Below are 25,827 nucleotides of genomic sequence, written 5' to 3' on the forward strand. Positions count from 1 at the left end.
TTCATCGTATTTAATTTTTTTACATAACAAGTTTGCGTAAGTAATTTTACTCTTGAAACTGACAAACTCCACAGAGTGAAAGGTTTTATTTACGGTATACAACCCAATTATAATTCGGAAGGAGTTTTAACACTACAGGTAGCACGAGTTATTAATATAAGTATATGACAGACAATTTACAGTGCGATAAACTTTAAAGTGGCTAAAGTTTTATATATCGATGCAATTAATTCAGTCCAGCTAGAGGTCATATTTCTAGGCAGATAATTGAGTTTAACTACAATTTTTTGTAACGCACCAGCTATCTGTGAGTAGACAATTCGCAGTGCGATAAGCCTTAAAGTGGTTCAAGTTCTATTTATAGATGCAATTAATTGTATCCAGCTATGGGTCATATTTGTATGCATAAAATTGCTTTTAACTACATCTTTTTGTAACACGCCAGCGATCTGTGAGTGATTCTGTACACTATTATCTCAGACTTTGAAATTCACTCTTACGCACACTACGACGATTTTGGCTGTACCGTATTAAAAATACCAAGGAAAAAAGGGTTTTCCAGTTATTAATCTAAATAGGAATCCCTTCTTATCCCTTCATTTCTTACGAGCTAGGGAATCTTTTCTAACAGCAAGACAGTAAGATGCGTTTAATTTAACAGTGCTTATGGGTGTATTACACTCCTGAGCCAAAGAAACTGGTACACTTACCTAATATCGTGTAGGGCCCCCGCGAGCAAGCAGAGTTACAGCAACAAGACGTAGTATGGATTCGACTAATGTCGAACCCTGGAGGGAATTGACACCATGAATCCTTAAGAGTAAGAGGGGATGGAGATCTCTTCTGAACAACACTTTGCAAGGCATGCTATATTTGCCCAACAATGTTCATGTCTGGGGAGTTTCGTGAGCAGCAGAAGTGTTTAAAATCAGGAGAGTGTTCTTGGAGCCACTCTGTAGCAATTCTGGACGTGTGGGGTGTCGCATTGTCCTTCTGGAATCACCGAAGTCCTTTGTAATGCACAATAGACATGAATGGAGCAAGTGATCAGACAGGATCCTTATGTACGTTTCATCTGTCAGAGTCGTATCTAGACGTAACAGGGGTCCCATATCACTCCAACTGCACACGCCTCATACCATTACAGAGCCTCCACGAGCCTGAACAATCACCTGCTGTCATACAGGGTCCACGGATTCATGAGGATGTCTCCATACACGTACACGTCCATCCACTAGACACGATTTGAAACAAGACTCGTTCGACCAGGCAACATGCTTCCATTAATTAACAGTCTCTTTTCGCTGTTCACGGGCCCAGGCGAGGCGTCAAGCTTTGTTTGGTGCAGTCATAAAGAGTACATGGGTGAGCCTTTGGATCCGAAAGCCCATATCGATGATGTTTCGTTGAATGGTTCGCACGCTGACACTTGTTAATCGACCAGCACTGAAATCTGCAGCAATTTGAGGAAATTCTGCAATTTTGTCACGTTGAACCATTGTCTTCATTCGTCTTTGGTCCCGTTCTTCCAGGATCGTTTTCTGGCCCCAGCGATGTCGGAGATTTGATGTTTTACCGGATTCCTGATACTCACGGTACACTCTTGAAATGGTCGTACGGGAAAATCTCCGCTTCATCGCTACCTCGGAGATGCTGTATCCCATCGCTCGTGCTCTGACTGTAACACCACGTTAAAACTCACTTTATCTTTATAACCTGCCGTTGTAGCAGCAGTAACCGATCTAACAACTGCACCAGACATTATTGTCTTAGATAGGCATTCCCGACCGCAGAGCCGTATTTTGACTGTTCACCTGAGAAACTGCTGTCAGTTGACGGGAGTTTTCACACAGCGTGGAGCCGGGCGGCAGCAGCTCTAAGCGACGCACACGGGCTGTGGATCGCCAGGACGTTTTTTTCCGGGTCGTCGCTCACTCTTCTTCGCCAGGACTGGACAGAAGGCAAGGTTTGGTTCGCTTAGGTTCAGCGCAACCAGATGTTCAGTTGTGTGGACCGATATTCCCCTCCGCAAGCTGTTTGAATAGATGTTCGTAAGCCGGCCGCGGTGGTCTCGCGGTTCTAGGCGCGCAGTCCGGAACCGTGCGACTGCTACGGTCGCAGGTTCGAATCCTGCCTCGGGCATGGATGTGTGTGATGTCCTTAGGTTGGTTAGGTTTAAGTAGTTCTAAGTTCTAGGGGACTGATGACCACAGTAGTTAAGTCCCATAGTGCTCAGAGCCATTTAAACCATTTAGATGTTCGTGTTTATGTTTCACAGAGTCGTCATGCGCGCCATGTTACTTGTCTCTGTGATTTTGTGAATAGTGTAGTGGCCTGCCTGTATTTTTGAAGTAAATTATGTCAATCTAATGGCCAGCGTTCCATCTCAAAAGAAATTGCCATGGTTTAACGCATAGCTGCATCAGGGGCCTATGTCTTAGCTAGCTCTTTTATTTAAATTGTGTTTGCTTTAAAGTTCTTGTGTAAGAGATCCAGTTGTTCTGCGTTTTATTGTGTGTTACCTCGATTTTTTAGGAGCTGGTGAGCTCTCTGGTATTGCAATCACCCAGCCCTTTTAAGAATCTTATAACCTCCAGCTGATGGTAAGACCCTAGCGAGTTGTTTATTATATTTCTTTCTGGAACAACTCACAACTCCCTTTCCGTAGTTCTCTGTTAGCGAAGCTCATTTTCGAGTGCGTATCAGCTTATTGGAAACGCTCTATAACTGCAATCATGGTTAAACCCTAACTTTACTTGTAGTGTAATCCATTCATAAACTTATCTTGCTTGTTAATAGCGCTTAATAAGTTGATGGCAGAGTGTTCCGTGTCTGCGGCTTTCTTGCCGTGTGGTCCTGACTTACTTGCCACCGTGTGAACGGCTCTCGAGCATATCCTAGCGCGACTTGCTATTTGTTTGCAGTATCGCTTCTTGGCTGTCTGTGCTCAAGTTGAGTATCTTACATTACCTAACTTTCACTGATTAACTGGCTTCGCACAGGAAATTTTTCTCTTTGATGTCTAATACATATTGTATTCTTGTTCTAAGTTTTATTGTAAATTCTTTTGTGTAAACCTTTATGTATCCCTACATTATCTTTGTTAATATTTATCTGTTGGGGGTCCACCTAATGTCTTGAACTTGAATTTACTTGAAGAAATTTATCTAGAACTATTTCAATTATTTTAATTGTCTGGTTCATTTAAAATCGTTCAGTTTCAAAATTTTAAAAAGGCCAATATTGTTGAGACTCATTTCCTGAATTTGTTTCAGGTTATTGTTGCAATTTAACGGCTGTCTTACTCACTATTTTGAACGCCTGTAACGGCAAATTAACTTTCATGTATCTACCTGTTTTTCAAAGGCGACCTTTTATCAAAGAAAATATATGAAAATAAATGTGGTGGCTGTTCAACAATAAATGATGTTAGTTAAAGGGCCCTAGTCTTTCCATATCATTTCCCTAATCCTAGCAATTTCCAATTTCAGCCTGGATGACAGGAGAAACGATCGTCGACACGGTATAACAAGAAACGTGATTCGTTCGACCAGGTGATACGTTTTCATTGGTCAAGATACAAACTCTATTGGCCCTTGCCCAATGTAGTCGTTACTGATGATGTTGCTCTCCCAACATGGGAAGACGCAGAGGTTGTCTGCTGCGGAGCTCCATGTTCAACAACGTGCGCTGAGCATCGTATTCCGTCGTTAGATCTGCCACATAATATTGTTTATTCTGTTCTCTGTTGAGGCGTCAGCTTCAAACACTTTGTCGTCTACTCGTGCTTTCGGCATCCTTTAGGAACTTTTCTGTAGATGTTCAATATAGTAGCAAGCGAACAACGAGGTTCACGGGGCCATAATAATCTATCAGAGTCACAGATGTCAGTAAACTTACAACGCATATTATTGTAAGAATGATTCCCCTCAAAAGATACTGGTCATACGATAAACAAGAAATGCTCGTCTGACGTCTCATTGCTATAGATGATTGGAGCATTAAGGTTACGATCAGTATGAAATGTTATTGTTCGTGAAGTCAGAAAATGTATGTCACTTCCTAAAGCACCATGTGACGGTCACTTTCAGTCTCTTATGAATCAAATTCAGGAGTTCTTTGCGTAGTTTATAGATGAAATTAAGTGGTGAAACTTTTTTTTTCGTTTAAAATCTCATAGAGTTTCTCTGCATCATTTGGAAGACGGGAGATTGCCGTGAATGTAGCTTAACACCAGTGTTGAGAACTGAGTTGGGAGGGTTCATTATAGCCGGGAAACCAATATTTGAAGAGTTTGTAGTCATTTCATGAATTTGTCGGCATCCATTATCCACATGCCTAAGTCACACCCCAAAATGATTTCTCCTTTATCTCTTCTCTACTTATACACTTTACTTATCGCATCACGTCCCTTCAAAGCCACCACACGGATATGAAACCTGTAGCGAGCAGTGGTCATAACGTTGCGGCTGGACGGTGTATGTTCTGGCGCTGAGACATTCTCCGTGACATGTGTCAGTTCCTCTTAAAGGAGGTATATTAAATACAGTCTCTTACTAATAATAATATCTGCGCTGAGGATCCATGTTGTCGCCATGGTATTCTCCTCGATTTTATGGTTTTACGGCGGCTGTGGCTGATTTATGACATAAAAGGATGAACAGACATTTGTTTTCTGGTTTTGTTACAAAATATTCTGTGGTAAATTCTGTAGCAAGACAGCGATAGCCGGCCGGTGTGGTCTAGCGGTTCTGGGTGCTTCAGTCTGGAACCGCGCTACCGCTACGGTCGCAGGTTCGAATCATGCCTCAGGCATGGATGTGTGTTTTGTACTTAGGTTAGTTAGATTTAAGTAGTTCTAAGTTCTAGGGGACTGATGACCTCAGATGTTAAGTCCCATAGTACTCAGAGCCATTTGAACCATTTTAGAAGACAGCGATAAACAAGAAGTCTACCTGATGTCTTCAACAATAACCTGACGTCATGTGCGTCGTAGTTCACCATATAAATTGAACTGTCAAATGTCACTGTATGAACGATGATGATTATTATGTATGGAAATCCATTTTAGGTCTCTGTGCTTACTTTGCTGTATTTTATATGAACCAGAGTGAAGAGAAGTAGTACTACTAACTCAAATTCAGACACTTCATGTATCATCGGCAACAATGATTGGATGTAGTACATATTTACTCATATGGAACCAGTAATAGACGATGCTACGGGCATCGTATTGTCCTGTTCCACAACGGGGGAATCGTGAAAACTTCGATTTCCTCTAGAGAATTCTGTTTTCAGTCTGCAATAAGGTGCTATAAGGATACTCCATTGGTTGAACAACGACTCTGAGGTAACCGTGTGGCTACGGAACGGATGGATGGTTTCAGAAATCATTCCGAAATTTATACAGTCATAATGTAGACGAAGACATTCCATACGTAATGTCAAATGAGACGTATAGAGGGACTCTCTGGCAAGCTCAGTCACAGTGTCAGGCGTACACACATATTGAAACGAGCAAACAATGTTATTGATGATGTTTAATGTAGATTATTGTAGAAGAAATTAGCTATAGTGTAGGCCTAACCATCTTGTTGATGACCTGTTTTTTTGAAATAGAGAACACAGAATTAACAGGGCATAGGCTGTATGAAAGGAACCATCAGAGTATACCCGAAGAGAAAGGCTGTTTCAGAATCAGTAGACAAGGATCGAATCCCCTCATCAGGAATCTCTGTAGGGTGTTGCCCTCATTAGGAATCTTCGAGTGTCGCAAGTATTCTAGCATGTCACTAAAGGTGGAGATTAAAAATAATAATAAATGCTAAATTAAGCTGAATATCAAGGGGTTTCATCCATAGATTTCACTTCATTCCTGTTTCCAAGTAGGGTCATATAATTATAGGCCTATGTCACTGACGTCAGTGTGTTATAGAATTATGGAACATATTTTATATTCATGGTTGGTGGTGTTTTTCAAGAACGAAAATATCTATAAAAACTGATTCCGCAATCAGAGATTTTGAGAAACTCTTCTTTCTATGTTCTCCATTGCCGTAAAAATTGGTGCCCATGTTGGTGCCGTGTTCCTTGACTACAGGAAGGCATTTGACACTGTCCCGCACTGCCGTTTAGTGAAAAATTCCGAGCTTACCTAGTAACGGACAATATTTGCGCCTGGATTCAAGATTTCCTTGTAGACGGAACAAAATCGATAGATGTAACGGTAGTTTGATACAAACATTTCTGCTTACAATGCATATATGTGATCTATTGTAAAGTGTCGAAGCCCTTTCAAGACTGTTTGTAGATGCTGCGGTTGTCCGTTAGAAGGTATCAACGGCAGAAGACGGTAACGATTTCCAGTAGCACTTGCAGAAGATTGATTAATAGTGCAGGGACTGGCAGTTGTCTCTGAATGTAAATACACTCCTGGAAATGGAAAAAAGAACACATTGACACCGGTGTGTCAGACCCACCATACTTGCTCCGGACACTGCGAGAGGGCTGTACAAACAATGATCACACGCACGGCACAGCGGACACACCAGGAACCGCGGTGTTGGCCGTCGAATGGCGCTAGCTGCGCAGCATTTGTGCACCGCCGCCGTCAGTGTCAGCCAGTTTGCCGTGGCATACGGAGCTCCATCGCAGTCTTTAACACTGGTAGCATGCCGCGACAGCGTGGACGTGAACCGTATGTGCAGTTGACGGACTTTGAGCGAGGGCGTATAGTGGGCATGCGGGAGGCCGGGTGGACGTACCGCCGAATTGCTCAACACGTGGGGCGTGAGGTCTCCACAGTACATCGATGTTGTCGCCAGTGGTCGGCGGAAGGTGCACGTGCCCGTCGACCTGGGACCGGACCGCAGCGACGCACGGATGCACGCCAAGACCGTAGGATCCTACGCAGTGCCGTAGGGGACCGCACCGCCACTTCCCAGCAAATTAGGGACACTGTTGCTCCTGGGGTATCGGCGAGGACCATTCGCAACCGTCTCCATGAAGCTGGGCTACGGTCCCGCACACCGTTAGGCCGTCTTCCGCTCACGCCCCAACATCGTGCAGCCCGCCTCCAGTGGTGTCGCGACAGGCGTGAATGGAGGGACGAATGGAGACGTGTCGTCTTCAGCGATGAGAGTCGCTTCTGCCTTGGTGCCAATGATGGTCGTATGCGTGTTTGGCGCCGTGCAGGTGAGCGCCACAATCAGGACTGCGTACGACCGAGGCACACAGGGCCAACACCCGGCATCATGGTGTGGGGAGCGATCTCCTACACTGGCCGTACACCACTGGTGATCGTCGAGGGGACACTGAATAGTGCACGGTACATCCAAACCGTCATCGAACCCATCGTTCTACCATTCCTAGACCGGCAAGGGTACTTGCTGTTCCAACAGGACAATGCACGTCCGCATGTATCCCATGCCACCCAACGTGCTCTAGAAGGTGTAAGTCAACTACCCTGGCCAGCAAGATCTCCGGATCTGTCCCCCATTGAGCATGTTTGGGACTGGATGAAGCGTCGTCTCACGCGGTCTGCACGTCCAGCACGAACGCTGGTCCAACTGAGGCACCAGGTGGAAATGGCATGGCAAGCCGTTCCACAGGACTACATCCAGCATCTCTACGATCGTCTCCATGGGAGAATAGCAGCCTGCATTGTTGCGAAAGGTGGATATACACTGTACTAGTGCCGACATTGTGCATGCTATGTTGCCTGTGTCTATGTGCCTGTAGTTCTGTCAGTGTGATCATGTGATGTATCTGACCCCAGGAATGTGTCAATAAAGTTTCCCCTTCCTGGGACAATGAATTCACGGTGTTCTTATTTCAATTTCCAGGAGTGTATATGTATGGTATTGTGCATAGATACGAAAAGGAATCCACTACTGTACAAGTATGCAATTGATTGGAAATTGCTGGAAACAACGTCTACCATAAAAAAATTTGAGTGTCTATTCGGAGCGACCTTAAGTCGAATAGCCACATAAAGTACATAACAGAAAAAGCTGGCGACAGACTGAGATTTATGGGAAGAAACTTACGGAAAGCCGGCCGGTGTGGCCGAGCGGTTCTAGGCGTTTCAGTCTGGAACCGCGTGACCGCTACGGTCGCAGGTTCGAATACTGGGTCGGGCATGGATGTGTGTGATGTCCTTAGGTTAGTTAGGTTTAAGTAGTTCTAGGTTATAGGGGACTGATGACCATAGGTGTTAAGTCCCATAGTACTCAGAGCAATTTGAACCATTTCTTAAGGCAACAGAATTCATCAACTAAAGAAGAGGCTTAAAAAGCGCTTGTTTGGCCGATTCTTGAGTTTTGTTCGTCAATATGGGATCCTTACCAGGTAGGACTGATTGATGAGATAAATTTAACAAAGCGCTGTTCGTTTCGTCGCGTAACTGGTCAGTCCGCGCACGAGCGTTACAGAGGTGCTGAACAAAATTCAGTAGCAAACTCTACAAGAGAGGCGTTGTGAATCGTGGAGAGATTTTCTATTGAAATTACGAGGGAGTAATTTCCAGAAGAAGTCGGAGAACTTATTTTTTCCTTTCTCATTCGTCTCGCGAGATGTTCACAACTAGGAAGTTCGAGAAATTAGAGCTAATACAAAGGGCTACCAAGAATCATTCTTGCCACACGCCATTCGCTAACATAGAAGGGTAGGAGTAATCAGTTAGTGGTACCTGAATTTTTCGTCACACACCTTCAGGTGACTTTCGGAGTTCTGATGTACATGGTACATGTACAAAATGCCCAGTCCCTTCCATCCTGTTTAGATAACTTCTGAAGATGCAAGTTGATTGGAACGAGATTTGACTACTTTCCATAGCCGTAAGGGGTGAATCGAGACTATGATGTCTGCGCATACTGCATTAGGTTTCCTAGCCACAGTGCGATGGTCACTTTTTGCGACAGGGACATTTCACGCACGCCATCTGTGTAATTGATAGTTGCGCTGCGAAGCTCTTTTCATCTAAATTGGCATTTTCTCCCTGGTGTAATTAAAAGCGCGCTCCTAATAAACCGGTGTAGCGCTCTGGCCCTGAGTTATGAGCGCCAGCCGTATAAGGGAAACTGGAGCGCCGCCATCAATAAGAGTGCGGGCTCCGCTGTTGGCTGCCCGCTGGCCTGCCCGCCGTGCCCGCCGGGCTGCCTTACGTAAGGGGCGGCGGTGGCACTCGGCACGCTCCCGACTGCCGCAAGCGAACAACGGGCAGGACACGGGCTCTTCGCAGAATCACTCTGGCCGTAACAGCACCTCGCCTTCTATTCAATGATCGCTCTCTCTCGTGGTAGTTTTGACCGTGATCGTCTTGCTACTAGTTTACTTCGGTAACTGACCTAAAGGTTATTTACCTATCTTCGTAGTTAGGTCACAAAGAGAAATTGTAATTATTTTTGCAAGGTAACTGATCGGGTTCGGTGCAAATCGGTTACGTATTTTAGTAAACAAAGCAAATGAGCTCTTTAAATTAAAACGTTTCGTAAGTAATTTGACTAACAGTTTCATGAGAGAATTGTTTCATGTAATAAATTTCTCACTACAGTATTAATGTCGCCATCTCTGACATGGTCGCATATACCAACAGTGATCCAATACTGTCAAATGTTTTTTATTCCAGTCTTTGATCACAATATGAATTCTTTAGACGATGACCGGTTTCAGTCTGTAATGACCATCCTCAGATCTTTTTACACCATGTCCTAAAGTGATAATACCATAATAGCATCGTCAAAACATATAAATACAATCAGCATAGCATCGTCATCTAGATCTCTGATGATGCCATTATGGCCTTATCACTTAAGGACATCCTGTAAAAAAGATCTGAGGATGGTGATTACGGACTGAAACCAGTCATCGTCTAAAGAATTCATATTGTGATCAAAGACTGGAATAAAAACCATTTGACAGTATTAATACAATTGTTTCCTAAGGGATAGCTATTAATAAGAAAATAATTTCCTTACATTAATAATTCCTGAAATAACAATGATGTTTCTAAGTAAATCAACATGTAACATCATTATGGAAGTTAACTGTCAGATCCGTTTTCTTTGGATAGATACTCTATTGACACAAGTACAGAAGGTGAATATATTCTTGTCACAATAAAACATTGAAATACTAATCTCAAGTTATTTACCTTAAATTAGTTGAGAAACGTGGAAACGAAATATCTTTGATCGTTAATTCGTTTATTCGATTCGATAAGCGGTTTTTATCATTATGATCATTATTAGATTGATCTCTGTCCTTCAACTTCAACTTAGTAAAAGAAGAGAAAAATTTTTAGATATGTTTGGCATCATCACGAAATAAACTAAACAAATAAATTAACTATAGAAGACTGCTATTGTTTCCACCTATTCTCACATAATGGATCCCTGCTATGTTCAGGATGATCATGTCCCCCATCATCATTAAATCTGTTGGGTAGCACTACGAAATTCAGCTTATTTTCAATTTAATTATTATTTTAATAGTCTTCATGTTTCAGTTCAATACACTGACCAAAACTGAAAATTTTTTGGGCTCAACAATAGTTAATTCCAATGTATTTCCATCAAATGAATTAAAAAATCACCACAAAAATTATAGATTAGCTCTTGCTTTTTAGGTGAAGTGACATTTCATTTTTATAGTCAACATTTTAAGTAAGGGAGAAATTTTGTTTTTGGAGTTGTCATGCCTGTACAATAACAAAACACAAATTAGAGAGATTAGATTAGATTAGTACTTGTTCCATAGATCATAAATACGACACTTCATAATGATGTGGTACATGTCAGGTTAATGAAACGTCTATATACAAGATTATACATTAGACAAAAAATTACATGGCACTCAATATTTTTTTATTTTTTTATTTAATTTAATTTTTAATTTATATATATATATATATATATATATATATATATATATATATATATATATTGTGCTGGTTGGGAAATTACCCTCTTACTATATCCAAAAATTTATCTAATGAGTAGAAGGAGTTGCCATTAAGAAATTGTTTTAATTTCCTTTTAAATGCTGTATGGCTATTTGTCAGACTTTTGATGCTATTAGGTAAGTGACCAAAGATTTTTGTGGCAGCATACTTTACCCCCTTCTGAGCCAAAGTTAGATTTAACCTTGAGTAGTGAAGATCATCCTTTCTTCTAGTGTTGTAGCCATGTACACTGCTATTACTTTTGAATTCCTTCAGATTGTTAATAACAAATTTCATAAGTGAATATATATATTGTGAGGCTACAGTGAAGATTTCCAGCTCTTTAAATAAGTGTCTGTAGGATGATCTTGGATGAGCTCCAGCAATTATTCTGATTACACTCTTTTCTACAATGAATACCCTTTTACTCATTGACGAGTTACCCCAGAATATGATGCCATACGAAAGCAGAGAATGAAAATAGTCGTGGTAAGCTAATTTACTCAGATGTATATCGCCAAAATTTGCAATGGCCCTAATAGCATAAGTAGCTGAACGCAAACGTTTCAGCCGATCCTCAGTGTGTTTTTTTTTCCAGTTTAGCCCCTCATCAATGCATACACCTAGAAATTTTGAATATTCTACCTTAGCTACTGATTTCTGATCGAAGTCAATATTTATTAATGGTGTCATTCCATTTACTGTGTGGAACTGAATATACTATGTTTTGTCAAAGTTTAATGAGAGCCCATTTGCAGAGAACCACTTAATGATTTACTGAAAAACATCGTTTACAATTTCACCAGTTAATTCTTGTCTATTGGGTGTGATAGCTATACTTGTATCATCGGCAAAAAGTACCAGCTTTGCGTCTTCGTGAATATAGAATGGCAAGTCATTAATATATATTACGAACAGCAGAGGACCCAAGACTGAACCTTGCGGCACCCCATTCTTGATTGTTCCCCAGTTTGATAAATCACCAGTTTTATGCATATTAGGTGAACTGTTTATTTCAACTTTCGCCACTCTTCCAGTTAGGTATGATTTAAACCATTTGAGCACTTTCCCATGATTTACACAATCAAAAGCCTTTGGTGGATGACAAAAAATCCCAACGGGTGACTTCCAGTTACTCAGAGCATTTAATATTTCATTAGTGAATGTATTTATAGCATTTTCCGTTGAAAACCGTTGGAAACCAAACTGACATTTTGTTAAAACTTTATTTTTACAAAGGTGTGAAGCTACTCTACAAGACAATACTTTTTCATGGATTTTGGATAAGGCAGTCAGAAGAGAGATTGGGCGGTAGTTGTTGACATCAGATGTATCCCCTTTTTTATGCAGTGGTTTAACAATGGCATACTTCAGTCTATCTAGGAAAATACCCTACTTCCGAGAGCTATTAGATATGTGGCTAAGAATCCCACTTATTTCTTGGGAACAAGCTTTTATTATCCTGCTGGAAATGCCATCAATTCCATGTGAGCCTTTATTCTTGAGAGAGTTTATTATCTTCCTAATTTATCTTAAGTTGTTTGTAAGTCATAAACATAGATACTGTGTCCGTGACTGTGAGTTTCATATTGTTTCTGATATGATTAAAGAAGAATTTCTGGCTTGAGAGTACTTTTACAGTGTAAAAATGTGTAAATAAGGTGAACAATTTTTGTTACATCTGTGGTGAAATAACTTTTCCTCGTAGAAACGCATTCTGACGGCTCTTGTGAAGACCGTCTATCAGCATCATTATGGTAGGAAAGTAGGGGACCAGGATAAGTCTTGGGCTACACATATATGTTGCTATGGCTGCTATGCATATTCATTTACACTGCGAGAATGGCTGAAAAATAAGAAACGATGTGTAGCTTCTGCTGTGCCTGTGGTATGGCGGTAGCCTACAAACCATGATTACTGCTATATCTTCTTGACTCCACCTATAAAGACAGGATTGTCTATAAAGAAAAGAAGAACAGTTCAGTACCCGAACCTTCGATCTGCTAATCGACCCATTCCGCATTCATATAGTTTACTAGTTCCTGCTCCACCGGAAAATTGTGTGTTTGAAGTAGAAAATGAAGGCAGTGTGGAACAAGAAGAAGAAGGAGAAGAAGAAGAAGAAGAAGAAGAAGAAGGAGAAGACCCAAACTAACCTTCCACATCCCGTGACTCTGATTTTGAGGGAAAAATGATAAACTGTACAGACTGAGTCGAGAGGAATTGAATGATCTCATTAGAGATCTTAGCCTGTCAAAGGGAAAGGTAGAAATTGTTGGGTCTCGACTACAGCAATGGATCTTCTCGAAAGTAATATCACAGTCTCACAGTACAGAGAACGTCACGTGGAACTTCTTCCCTTTTTGGAGAAGAAAAACAATGGTGTTGTTTGCTGCGACATTAATGGCTCGATGAAATCTTTGAATTTGAACCATGATCCAACTGAATGGAGGCTAGTCATAGACTCCTCCAAGCTCGGTCAGAAAGCTTCTCCTATTCCTTCTTTTCCTGTTGGTCATGCAGTTTACATGAAGCAGACATATGCAAATGTGACAGCCCTCTTGGACTCAATCAAATATTATGAACACAAATGGAAAGTCTGTGGTGATCTAAAATTCATTAGCATACTTTTAGTAATGCAACTGGCTTTCACAAAGGACTGCTGCTTCTTATGTACCCGTTTATGGGATAGTAGGGACAGGAAATCGCATTGTATTAAAGTAGACTGGCCTGCAAGCGAGAAAAATGTCGTTGCCGAGCCTCTCGTGGACCCAAAAGATGTTCTCCTTCCACCCTCATATCTGGCTGGGTGTGATGAAAAATTTTGTTGAAGTACATAAGTACATAAGAGAGAAATTTTCAAAATTAGTTCATGCAAAAGTTAAGGAAGGCATTTTTATCGGGCCACAATTTCATGAAGTTGTAAAGGAGTCTGCATCCGACCAAGTTTGGAGGGAGAGAAAAGGAAGCTTGGGAAGCCTTCAAGGGAGTTATTCGTGGATTATTAGGCAAGAATAGAGATGATAGCTACACTCAGTTGATGGCAGTGCTCCTGCAATAATACCATAACCTTGGATGCAACATGTCCCTTAAAATCCGTTTTCTCCACTCACACATAGACATTTTCCCTCGTAGTTGTAGAACAGTCAGTGATGGACATGGAGAAAGCTTCCATCAGTACATTTCTGTTATGGAACAAAGACATCAGGATCATTTGAATGACGCAATGTTTGCGGATTACTGTTGGTCTTTGTGTAGGTATAGTTCGGAACTCCGTTACAAGAGGCAAGCTAAAAGACGACGATCTCATGCAGTCATGGCACTATTCTCTTCAGATCCAACCATCTGCAAAGTATTCTTCAAGCTTATTAGAACTCTTAGAATGCAACTATCATTTAAAAAAATTCAGATACGCTTTCAATGTTGTAATGTTGTTAGGATATGTAATTAAAATGTATCTTTCTCTCTTAATCCGTTAAAATGAAATATTTCCACCTAGTGTGTGTCATAGAATCTATAACTAAGGAAAATTTTTCATTGTCATATTCGTTTTTCTCGAACCAAAATTGGAGTGAATTGACTCTTAAAGTGCAGTTGGCCACTGATATTAGCCAAAAACTAACACGTAACGTTTTATTCCCCTCTGCTAAATATGTAACGTATTTCTCATGCAACTTGATCAAATTTATTAATCTCCTGTTACAATAAATTTTACTACCTTTCATTACAATTGTAACACTATGTTAGATTTTAGGATTCAGACCAGGGTATTATCGCAGGCAACGTGACTTGGATCAATGACAGTCTGGATGCTCACCTATGTTAAATTCTATCAGTAGTTCACAAGAAACACATAAAAAATACTGATCAATGGAGATTACCGGTATTAAAGAAAACAGTATTATGCCTGGAGTCGACAATGCGAATCGCTTCTTCGGCGTCGGCGACTGTTTGTGTAGGGTGGGTCTTCTTCAGTTACCAGTTGTCATGGAGAATAAATTGGCATTCCTCAGCTGTAAATGCAGAACCCACTTCCATCCGAGATTCTAATTCGATGGAATTAGAGGTACTTTAGCTCCGCATCCATATTGATATCTGGCCGTTCACTAGGCTTTGTTCTCAGCGCTCTCTCGGCACCCTGCACCTCTTCCTTTGCTGCGCTTTTACTTATCGAACACACTCCCTTCCAGCTTTTCCTAGTGTTACGCTTTTGTCGATCGTATATCAGTGAACTATAAAAAGATGAAACCTGTGTGTAGAACTGTTACTCGAACCCTCTACCGGCTGAGCTACACGAGCAGGACTCACCGCCAGTCCTGACAGCTCCACTTCCTCCAGTATGTCATCTCCCACCTTCTAAACTTCACATGTTTCCGACGTTGTATTGAGTATGCTACAGAATTTTCTCTGGAAAGCACTTATACGTCTTCTGTACAGTCCCGAGCACCCCACATATGATTTCGACGTTTTGGAGTCACGAAGAAAGACATTCGTGGCCGTTCACTTGTTTCGGACAAAGCGGTGCACCCCTGGTTGCAATCACGGTTCCGTGGGCAACCGCAAACATTTTCGCATTAACACATTAAACGACTAGTCTAACTGTGAGATTAATGTGTTAGCAGTTACGGCCATCTCTTTTGAAATAATAAACAGTTTGCCTGTCTTCTTACATCTGTCTCGTTTCCGTTTGACTACTCCTTATACGTACTTTTTATTGTTAGGGAACGGTCTTCACTCAATTGTGGGCATCGGAAACAATAAATGTGCAGCCTACTGAATCTGAAATCCCTTGGTTTTGCGTTAGATGATCCAAACATATATTCGGTTTGAGAATAAGGTCTTATGGTTCTACCGAAGTAGAAGAAACTACAACCCCATAAGTTCGCTTACAAGGAGACAGTTCGGAAGTGAACCAAGAGCCTTTAGGAAGTAAAAAACACTATATCATCTACTGCCTTCTGAATCTCATCGACAAACGGAACGAGCTGATTTTCAGAGGTAATTTTTAAGACATCTATACGGATGCTCTAATGAGTTTTCAGTTTCCAAACAGGTCTTAATACAGGAGCATCAAACGAACTCCATAAATGTTCGAGAACAAACACATCGGACCTACGAATTTTGAGGAATAAGCGAATGATCTGCACCTTTTTCTAATCGTCAGGAATTCTTTGTACCTGCACCGATCATAATAAACGCATGCTCTATGGTAGTAGCGCTCTCTCGCAACATGTAAACAATATCATACAATAAAATGAGATTTTTACTCTGCAGCGGAGTGTGCGCTGGTATGAAACTTCCTGGCAGATCAAAACTGTGTGCCCGACCGAGACTCGAACTCCGGACCTTTGCCTTTCGCGGGCAAGTGCTCTACCAACTGAGCTACCGAAGCACGACTAACGCCCGGTCCTCACAGCTTTACTTCTGCCAGTATCTCGTCTCCTACCTTCCAAACTTTACAGAAGCTCTCCTGCGAAACTTGCAGAACTAGCACTCCTGAAAGAAAGGATACTGCGGAGACATGGCTTAGCCACAGCCTGGGGGATGTTTCCAGAATGAGATTTTCACTCTGCAGCGGAGTGTGCGCTGATATGAAACTTCCCGGCAGATCAAAACTGTGTGCCCGACCGAGACTCGAACTCGGGACCTTTGTTTTTCGCGGGCAAGTGCTCTACCAACTGAGCTACCGAAGCACGACTCACGCCCGGTCCTCACAGCTTTACTTCTGCCAGGAAGTTTCATATCAGCGCACACTCCGCTGCAGAGCGAAAATCTCATTCTGGAAACATCCCCCAGGCTGTGGCTAAGCCATGTCTCCGCAGTATCCTTTCTTTCAGGAGTGCTAGTTCTGCAAGTTTCGCAGGAGAGCTTCTGTAAAGTTTGGAAGGTGGGAGACGAGATACTGGCAGAAGCAAAGCTGTGAGGACCGGGCGTGAGTCGTGCTTCGGTAGCTCAGTTGGTAGAGCACTTGCCCGCGAAAGGCAAAGGTCCCGATTTCGAGTCTCGGTCGGTCACACAGTTTTGATCTGTCAGGAAGTTTCATATCAGCGCACACTCCGCTGCCGAGTGCAAATCTCACTCTGGAAACTCCCCCCGGCTGTGGCTAAGCCGTGTCTCCGCAATATCCTTTCTTTCAGGAGTGCTACTTCTGCAAGTATCGCAGGAGAGCTTCTGTAAAGTTTGGAAGGTAGGAGACGAGATACTGGCAGAAGTAAAGCTGTTAGGACCGGGCATGAGTCGTGCTTCGGTAGCTCAGTTGGTAGCGTACTTGCCCGCGAAAGGCAAAGGTCCGGAGTTCGAGTCTTTATCGGGCACACAGTTCTGATCTGCCAGGAAGTTTAATATCATACAATCTCTGTTGAGTGATATTGGGTTGCCATTCAACGAACAATTTTCTCACTACCTGTGATTTCGGGCTTAGTGTCATGTTTAAAAACTAGTAATTAGAAAAAAATTCATTCCAATTTCAAGTGGTGCAAGAATCCGGAACACAAAATTCTGTATTCTGCCTTCCTCTGTATCAACACCTTTTCTTGTGATAGTGAGATGTAAGTGAAACCTTGTGATTTGTGTACTCGAGTTGTAATTTTTCTAGGTCACATTCGGTTTAAGGTTGCTCACTTTGAATTTCCCTAAATACGGCGGCATATTTCAACCATTAGTGTAATCTTTGACTGGTGATCTTGATGAAGAAGTTAACCATGAGGTACCAATGGCTTCCAAACAAAAGAGCGGTCGAAAGTAATGATGGCAGCCTCTTAGCTCTGGTGTGGGAAATAGCCAGCCAAAACGATCACTGACCAAATGTACATGAGCGCAAACAAATATTGAGGAAACTGCACCGTTATAGACGCGGAAAAAATCTCCCTGGGATTGTAGCCTCCCCTTGAAACATAGCGTCCCGATTATGTCTCCAGTGGTAGAAAATCTCAATTGGACACCCATTCGTATTACATGGGGTCAACTGCCCATGGAGAAATGACTGCGAGTGAAACATTGAAAAAATCGACAAAAATGTTACATATTACAGTCTTAGCGGTGGGTCTGTTCAAGAGTCACAAGAAGAGGGCGTATACTGGGAAAAGGCCGTGTGATACTGGAAGATTCCAGTTTGATTACTTCATGGTCAGGCAGACATGCCGAAATCAGGTACTGGATAGTAAATCGTACCCAGGAGGATATATAGACTCAGATCACAATTCAGTAGGGATGAAGAGTAGGCTGAAGTTCCAGAGACTAGTCAGAAAGAACCAATGCGCAAAAAAGTGCGGTATGGAAGCAGTAAGGAATGAAGAGATACGGCTTGAAGTTCTCTAAGGCTGTAGATACTGCGATGAGGAATAGCTAAGTAGGCATTTCAATTGAAGTGGAATGGCCATCTCTAAAACGGCAATCACAGAAATTGGAAAGGAAACCGCAGGTACAAGGAAGGCAACTGCGAAGAAACCATGGATAACAGAAGAAATACTTCAGCTGATCGATGAAAGAAGGAATTACAACAATGTTGACCGAAATTCAGGAATACGGAAATACAAGTCATTTGGGAACAAAATAAATAGGAAATGCAGGGAAGCTAATGCTTAGTGGACGCGTGAAAAATGTGAAGCATGTAGAAAAGTCAAAACGACCTTCCGTGAAAGTGAAAGCAAAGATGGTAGCATTAAGATTACAATGGTAATTCCACTGTCGAATGCTGCGGACAGAGCAGATACATGGAAAGAGTACCTTGAAGGCCTCAATGAGGCGGAAGACTTGACTGATGATGACGTGACAGGAAAAGAAGCAGGAGTCGGTATAGAAGAGGCAGAGGATCCAGTATTAGAATCAAAATTTAAATGAGCTTTGGAAGAGTTAAGATCAAATAAGAATATGTAACATTCCTTTAGAATTTCTGAAACGACAAGGGGAAGTGGCAACGAAACAACTATTCCAGCTGGTGTGTAGAAAGTATGTGACTGGCGCCATACCATCATACTTTCGGAAAAATGTCATCCACACAACTTTGAAGATACAAGAGCTGACAAGTGCGAGAATTATCGCATAGTCAGCTTAACAGCTCATGTATCTAAGTTGCAGACAAGAAAAATATACAGAAGAATGAAAAAGAGGAGGAGGCGTTAGATGAGGTTCAGTGTGGCTTTAGGAAAAGTAAAGACACGAGAGAGGCAGTTGTGACATTGCGGTCGATAATGGAAGCAAGACTAAAAAACATCAAGGCACGTTCATAGGTTATGTCAGACTGGAAAAAGTGTTCGATAGTGTCCAATGGTGCAACATGTTTGAGATTCTGAGAAAAATGCGGGTAAGCAAGAGGGAAAAATGGGTAATACACAAAATGTAAAAGAGCCAAGAGGAAACTGTAGGAGTGGAAGACCAAGAACGAAGTGCTCGGACTAAAAAGTGTGTAAGACGGGATATAGTGTTTCGCCCCTAATGTTCAATGTATACATCGAAGAAGCAGTGACGGAAATAAGAGAAAGGTTCAAGAGTGGAAGTAAAATTCTGGATGAAAAGATATCAATGATGTGATTTGATGATGACATTGCTATCATCAGAGAAAGTGAAGAAGAGTTACAGAATCTGTTGAATGGGGATGAACAGTTTCAGTATAGAATACGAACTGAGAGCAAATCGAAGAAAGACGAGAGTAATGAGAAGTGGTAGAAATGAGAACAACGAGAAAACGTCGGGACTGGTGATCACAAAATAGACGATGCTAAGGATTTCTGCTACCTAGACAGTAAAATAAACCAAGATGATCAGGGCAAGAAGTACATAAAGAGCAGACTAGCATGGCAAAAGGTGCTTTCTTGGACAAGAGAAGTCTACTAATATCGACATAGGCCTTAATATTAGGAAGAAATTTCTGAGAACGAACGTTTCAGGCACAGCATTGTATGGTAGTGAATCGTGGACTGTGAGAAAACCGGTACAAGTTAAACAAAGCATTTGAGATATGGTGCTACAGAAAAATGTTGGAATTTAGATGGACTGACAAGGTAAGGAATGAGGTGGTTCTTCGCTGAATCGACAAGGAAAGGAAAATGTGGAAAACATTGACAACAAGAAGGGACAGGATGGTAGGGCATCTATTAAGACGTCAAGAATAACTTCCATGGTACTAGAGGGAACTGTAAAGGGTAAAAACTGTAGAGGAAGACAGAGACTGGAATACATACAACAAATAATTGGGGATGTACATTGCAAGTACTTGTCAGTGATGAAGAGGTTGGCAAGCAGACGTCTGGCGACTCTTAGCACCCTGTACAGCCTCCAGACTGCGCTCTCAAACCTGGACATCTTCCTTTTTCCATGCCAGTTCCTCCAGTTTGTTGTATCTCAACAGTAGGATAGATTGACAGCCGCTAAAGGGAATGTGCACTACATTGCTTCAGCCTTCTACTAACGGACTAACGGACAAGGATATTCTTCTGTCAACAGGCGGAAACCAGCAGTTAGACAGTGTAAGACGTCATGGTCTTCTGACCTTCAATGCTTACATATTCCACCATCACAATCATATTCCGCACATCAAGACGCTTCATTCGCACCCAAACTCGATAAGATAAAGTCAATGTTGTATGAATTCATGTAAACGATATGCAAATAACAAGTAAGTGCACCGTGGTTGAAATACTCGAGGCTGGCGAACACACATACATTCCAGACACGAAGGTCACAGGAGCTTTTAGTTCAGGAGAGCAACCGCACACCAGGAGGCTGGTCCCAACCTATCTACGTCTGCTGGTGACCGCTCATAGAGCAGACAGTGTTTGCCCGAATGAAAGGACGACCCCGTGTTCGGCTTAACAGCAAATTCCGCTACATTGTGTGGGAGCGCCCAGCCTACTCATTCTTTACAAATATAGCACGCAGTTTCAGAGGTTTTTGCAGGGAGACAGCAAACGCCAAACGCTGATGCTACAGATTTCCGGATTGGTCGCCTTAAACGAAACGTCATTCTCCCGTTTTAGAAGAGCAATGCTGATTGGCAAACGATATTCCTGACGCCTTGAGCTGAAGGAGTATTGGAAGAGACCGAAAGATATACCTCTTCACGTCTGGCGTGGAGAGGGGCGTTGTCGCTCTTGGAGCGAGAACACGTAACGAGAGCGTGCGCGCTCGTACGTGTACTCAAAGAATGAGGAACAAATCTCTCCTCAGTACTTCACTGGGAGAGGACCTCTGTCGAGAGCAAATCAGAGTGCGACTCTATATTGAGTCCTTGCGATTAAGCGTTGTTCACTGAGTTGGCCGCCACATTTACTGTGCGGTGTGAACGGACAGAGTTATAGTTAAACGCCTGCAAGCGAATGTTTGAGTGGCATCGCGGTAGACTGGTTATCTGACCGGTGTACCACGCCAGTAGTTAGACTAGGGGCGAATAGGAGTCCTTGACTTCATCAAGGCGTAGGGAGAATTTGATTGGCGAAGGTCAATCCAGATAGAACGAGAGTTATCTTATTTGTCAGCAGCGAGCAGTGCAGACAGCAGTCATCGCAGCTTACTGTATTGTGCGCTACAGCTCTTGAGAGACCCATATTTCCTCCACAACAGTACACTTCACTGCATTTCACATGTGACAGCCTCGACCGTACCTAGCAACATTGTAACAGATAGTTATTCAAGTTGAGTAGGCGCGACTCTCAGTCATTCTGCCAAGTCAATAACGATCTTACACTTCATGTAGAAATTTCATTAGCGAATTCTATCATTAAGAAGTAACTTCACATTATGAAAAGAACCCGGAAATAGCGTGTTCAGTTCATAACTAAAAGTGCCATTGTGATTTCTCAGAATCTTTGCAAAATTAATAATATTTTTCGTTAGTATCATAATTTTCTTATACTAACCAGCACTATTCCAGTACCCAAGTATCCTACTAGATAGTAAGAAATTTTGTGAATTTTGGTGTCATTTCCCTACAGCGGGCGACTCCAGAAGATATTAACTGCTGAAAGTTTTTCAGGCATTTCTCTTTAGAACGTTAGGAGCGTCTGTCTGACTTCTGTAGTAGTGTGGGCGTGGAAATTGTATCTTGCAGGAGCCACAGGGTAAAGGGGACATCTCAGATTAATCCGTTGTGCAGAACAACGGAGTAGCACCCACGCCGCTCACAACAGTACAATCCAGTATCTGCAGCCCTCTCAGTACTTTGGACACTACTTTTCGACTTGTGAGTGGCTATTTACTAAGAACTAGAATTGGGGACAGAGTTTCTGCATAATTACTCTCAGTTGTAGTGACTACCAAAGAACTGTGCGGCTGGTCACGGCGGAGGTTCGAGTCCTCCCTCAGACATGGGTGTGTGTGTTTGTCCTTAGGATAATTTAGGTTAAGTAGTGTGTAAGCTTCGGGACTGACGACCGTAGCACTTAAGTCCCATAAGATCACAAACACATTTGAACATTTTTTTGAACTACCAAAGACTCCATTGACGGATAAGAAAAGTCGCAACTTTAGGAAGGAATTGTGCAACGAAAGCCAAAGTTGGTAGGTGTGTTTCTACATCTGAAAGACGATGTTTGTTCAATATTCGCGCCCATCGCACAAGTGTGGCGCTGGTAGCCCCACTATGGGGATGCAAGTCAGGTTTGCTTTAAATACACGCTGTAACGGTAGTGATCGTTAGTTATTTTTGAGGCTGGACGTGGTGAGTTGATGTTGGTCAAGTATGCCTTTAAGGACACAAAGACACCATTATCAACACGTCACTGAGTTTGATCGACGTCATGTAAAAGGGCTACGAGAAGCTGGATGCTCCTTCTATGACACTTCAGGTAGACGTGGCAGGAATGTAACCACTGTACATGAATGCTGGCAGCAGTGGTCATTCACGAGAATGTACAGTCGCAAGAAGACCGGGCTCCAGATGACCACGTGGCACTACCGAGAGCAAAGACCATTGTGTTCGGCGTATAACTGTGGCACAGCAATTAGAGCTGCACTTGGCACCACAGTGACCAACCAACTGTTACAAATGGATTACAGTTTCGAGCCAGATGCCCTCTAGCGTGCATTATACTAACTACAGACCAACACCATCTGCTATTTCAAGGTTCAATACTGTTTATTTCCTTTAACTGTCCATCATTATCAGATTAGTTGTTTCAGCCTGAGCACTGTCTACAAAAACGTTACCAATTAGTGTCCTACTATCTTTGAGACGGGTGTTACGATTAATCAAGGAAAACCTCCAGTTGGGAAACGGGGCCAAACTTAGTTGGTTAATGTCGAGTTGCAATTTACAATTTCTTTATTGATTACTTCAACCATTAAAAGTCATTTCTGTTTCACTTGACCAGGAACAGATCCAAAAAAGCTAGTAGGCATTAGTACCTTTTCAAAACAATTTTCTTTACAGTTAACGGCCAAGCCATTTTACTTAAAACCGACTTTGACAAAACATTTGATAACAAATCAAAATTTTCCAAGTAATGAAATTAAAAAAAAACATTACCGTTAATAGCCAAGCCATATTACTCAAAACAGACTTTGATAAAACATTTCATAAAAAAATTAAAACCTTCCAAGTAATGAAACAAAAAAAACCTACCAATTTTCATACAATTTCACAACCGAACATGTAGGGAGCCAACTTCTTTTAAACTTTGGCACAACAAGATATTAAATTACAAGGGCTCGCTAACAGGGAAGCAGAACTAGCATTTTCAAAGGATGCCAAGTAGATTAAAACAATCAAAAGAAAAGATACAGTCATTCACCTTTTACAATAACTAACAATTTTAAAGCCACGTAAATTTAAAAACCCACCAATGAAAGGCAAACTTAACCTTTTTGAAGAGTGACCAAAAAAACAATAAGAGTAAAATACAACCATTTAACGTGTTACAATAACTAACAACTTTAATACCATGTCCTGCCACCAAAATGTCCTTGGATAGAAATAATTAACCGACCGGGTGTAAGGGCGTCCACAATTGTCTCCCGAAGGATCCTCAGCCTAGAAGCGGACTAGCAGACCCACAACGCCTCACATTCAGCAATCACAACGACCTCACCCGAGGCCAGGGGACGATGAGAAGTCAAATCAGGAACCATAATCCCTGACCAAAAATACACTTCCTACCAGGCAGTACTAATAAGATGCCAAAAGATCAAAGTCTATAATTACACCGGTTACAGGGACAGGAAATCCAAACGCAGGAGTCCACAAGGCAGGAAAAATGTAATCTAAAACAATAATCACTTCCCAAAAAATGCACATCCTAACGGGCAGTATTAATAAGAAGCAGAAAAGATCACTGTCTATAAATACACCGGCGACTGGGGCAGCAAACCCGAACGCAGGAGGCCACAAGGCAGAAGAGACACTGGTTTGACAAACCAAAATTCTTCAATTAACATCTGAACCTTTAACCAACTTAACTTGCAGTTTAACAGAGATACAGCAGGTGAAATCCGATGCAAAGGTTCCTCATTTCCGACCGTGTACTCGTCGCGAGCGTACCCAACTGGCCACAGTCAAGCAGCCACGCGCTCTGTGACCGGAGCCCTCGTCTTCTCTGCACCCACGGCGGCGAAATACCACTCCTCAGGTTAGGCGAGTTACTAGTCCATCATTCCCGCCTCGAGACGGAAAATTTAAAGACATCCGTTGTCGCTCCCTCCAAGTGGTGACTCGGAACCACAGCCGTGGCCCCCGGGTGCTCACAGCAAGAGCTTACAACCTTGTCCCGTCAACTCGTCCCACTCGTCTCGCACCGCCAGGATAGACCACGCGGTTTCTCGGAACAATAGCCAACTCTCCACCGCCACGCCACGCCGCGGTCTCATTGTACGACATTCTCTAATTCCCGATTTTAAAAACCGACTGACAGACTCGTCACCACTAGGCAACCAACCGGCCATCCCCCCAAAGATCTTATTCCCTTACACAAGGCTAGCAGGGAGCAACGACTCGAAGATCGATAAGACCAAACACGCCGCCAGAGGGGAATCTCAACAGAATCGTACGCAGCATAAATATAAATATGAAAGAATCAATTAACGATGGAATGGAAGGACTCAGAACGATCTTTACAGCGCGATATATGTTGAGAGCCGACACACAGCTCAATCTTGTTGCACAGGAGCTGGAAAATTGACTACTGAAATTAGATTGCACCCAAATGGTGATTCTAGTTCATTTCTCCTGTTCGTATCTTTTAAGAAACCTTCTTTGAACTCTCCACAACCTGCTAACTGTTTCTTCTTGTCTGACATGTAGCTGAATAAAGGATCTAGTCTCATAAATAGCTGAAAAAAAAGAATATAGTTCCCTTACTGCGTGAAGAGTTTGACAGAGCACTGAAAGACCTGAGTCGAAACAAGGCCCCCGGAGTAGACAATATTCCATTGGAACTACTGACGGCCTTGGGAGAGCCAGTCCTGACAAAACTCTACCATCTGGTGAGCAAGGTGTATGAAACAGGTGAAATACCCTCAGACTTCAAGAAGAATATAATAATTCCAATCCCAAAGAAAGCAGGTGTTGACAGATGTGAAAATTACCGAACTATCAGCTTAATAAGTCACAGCTGCAAAATACTAACACGAATTCTTTACAGACGAATGGAAAAACTAGTAGAAGCCAACCTCGGGGAAGATCAGTTTGGATTCCGTAGAAACACTGGAACACGTGAGGCAATACTGACCTTACGACTTATGTTAGAAGAAAGATTAAGGAAAGGCAAACCTACGTTTCTAGCATTTGTAGACTTAGAGAAAGCTTTTGACAATGTTGACTGGAATACTCTCTTTCAAATTCTAAAGGTGGCAGGGGTAAAATACAGGGAGCGAAAGGCTATTTACAGTTTGTACAGAAGCCAGATGGCAGTTGTAGGAGTCGAGGGACATGAAGGGGAGGCAGTGGTTGGGAAGGG

The sequence above is a fragment of the Schistocerca serialis genome, chromosome 2 (genome assembly GCF_023864345.2).
Source record: "Schistocerca serialis cubense isolate TAMUIC-IGC-003099 chromosome 2, iqSchSeri2.2, whole genome shotgun sequence".
Classification (NCBI taxonomy): Eukaryota; Metazoa; Arthropoda; class Insecta; order Orthoptera; family Acrididae; genus Schistocerca; species Schistocerca serialis.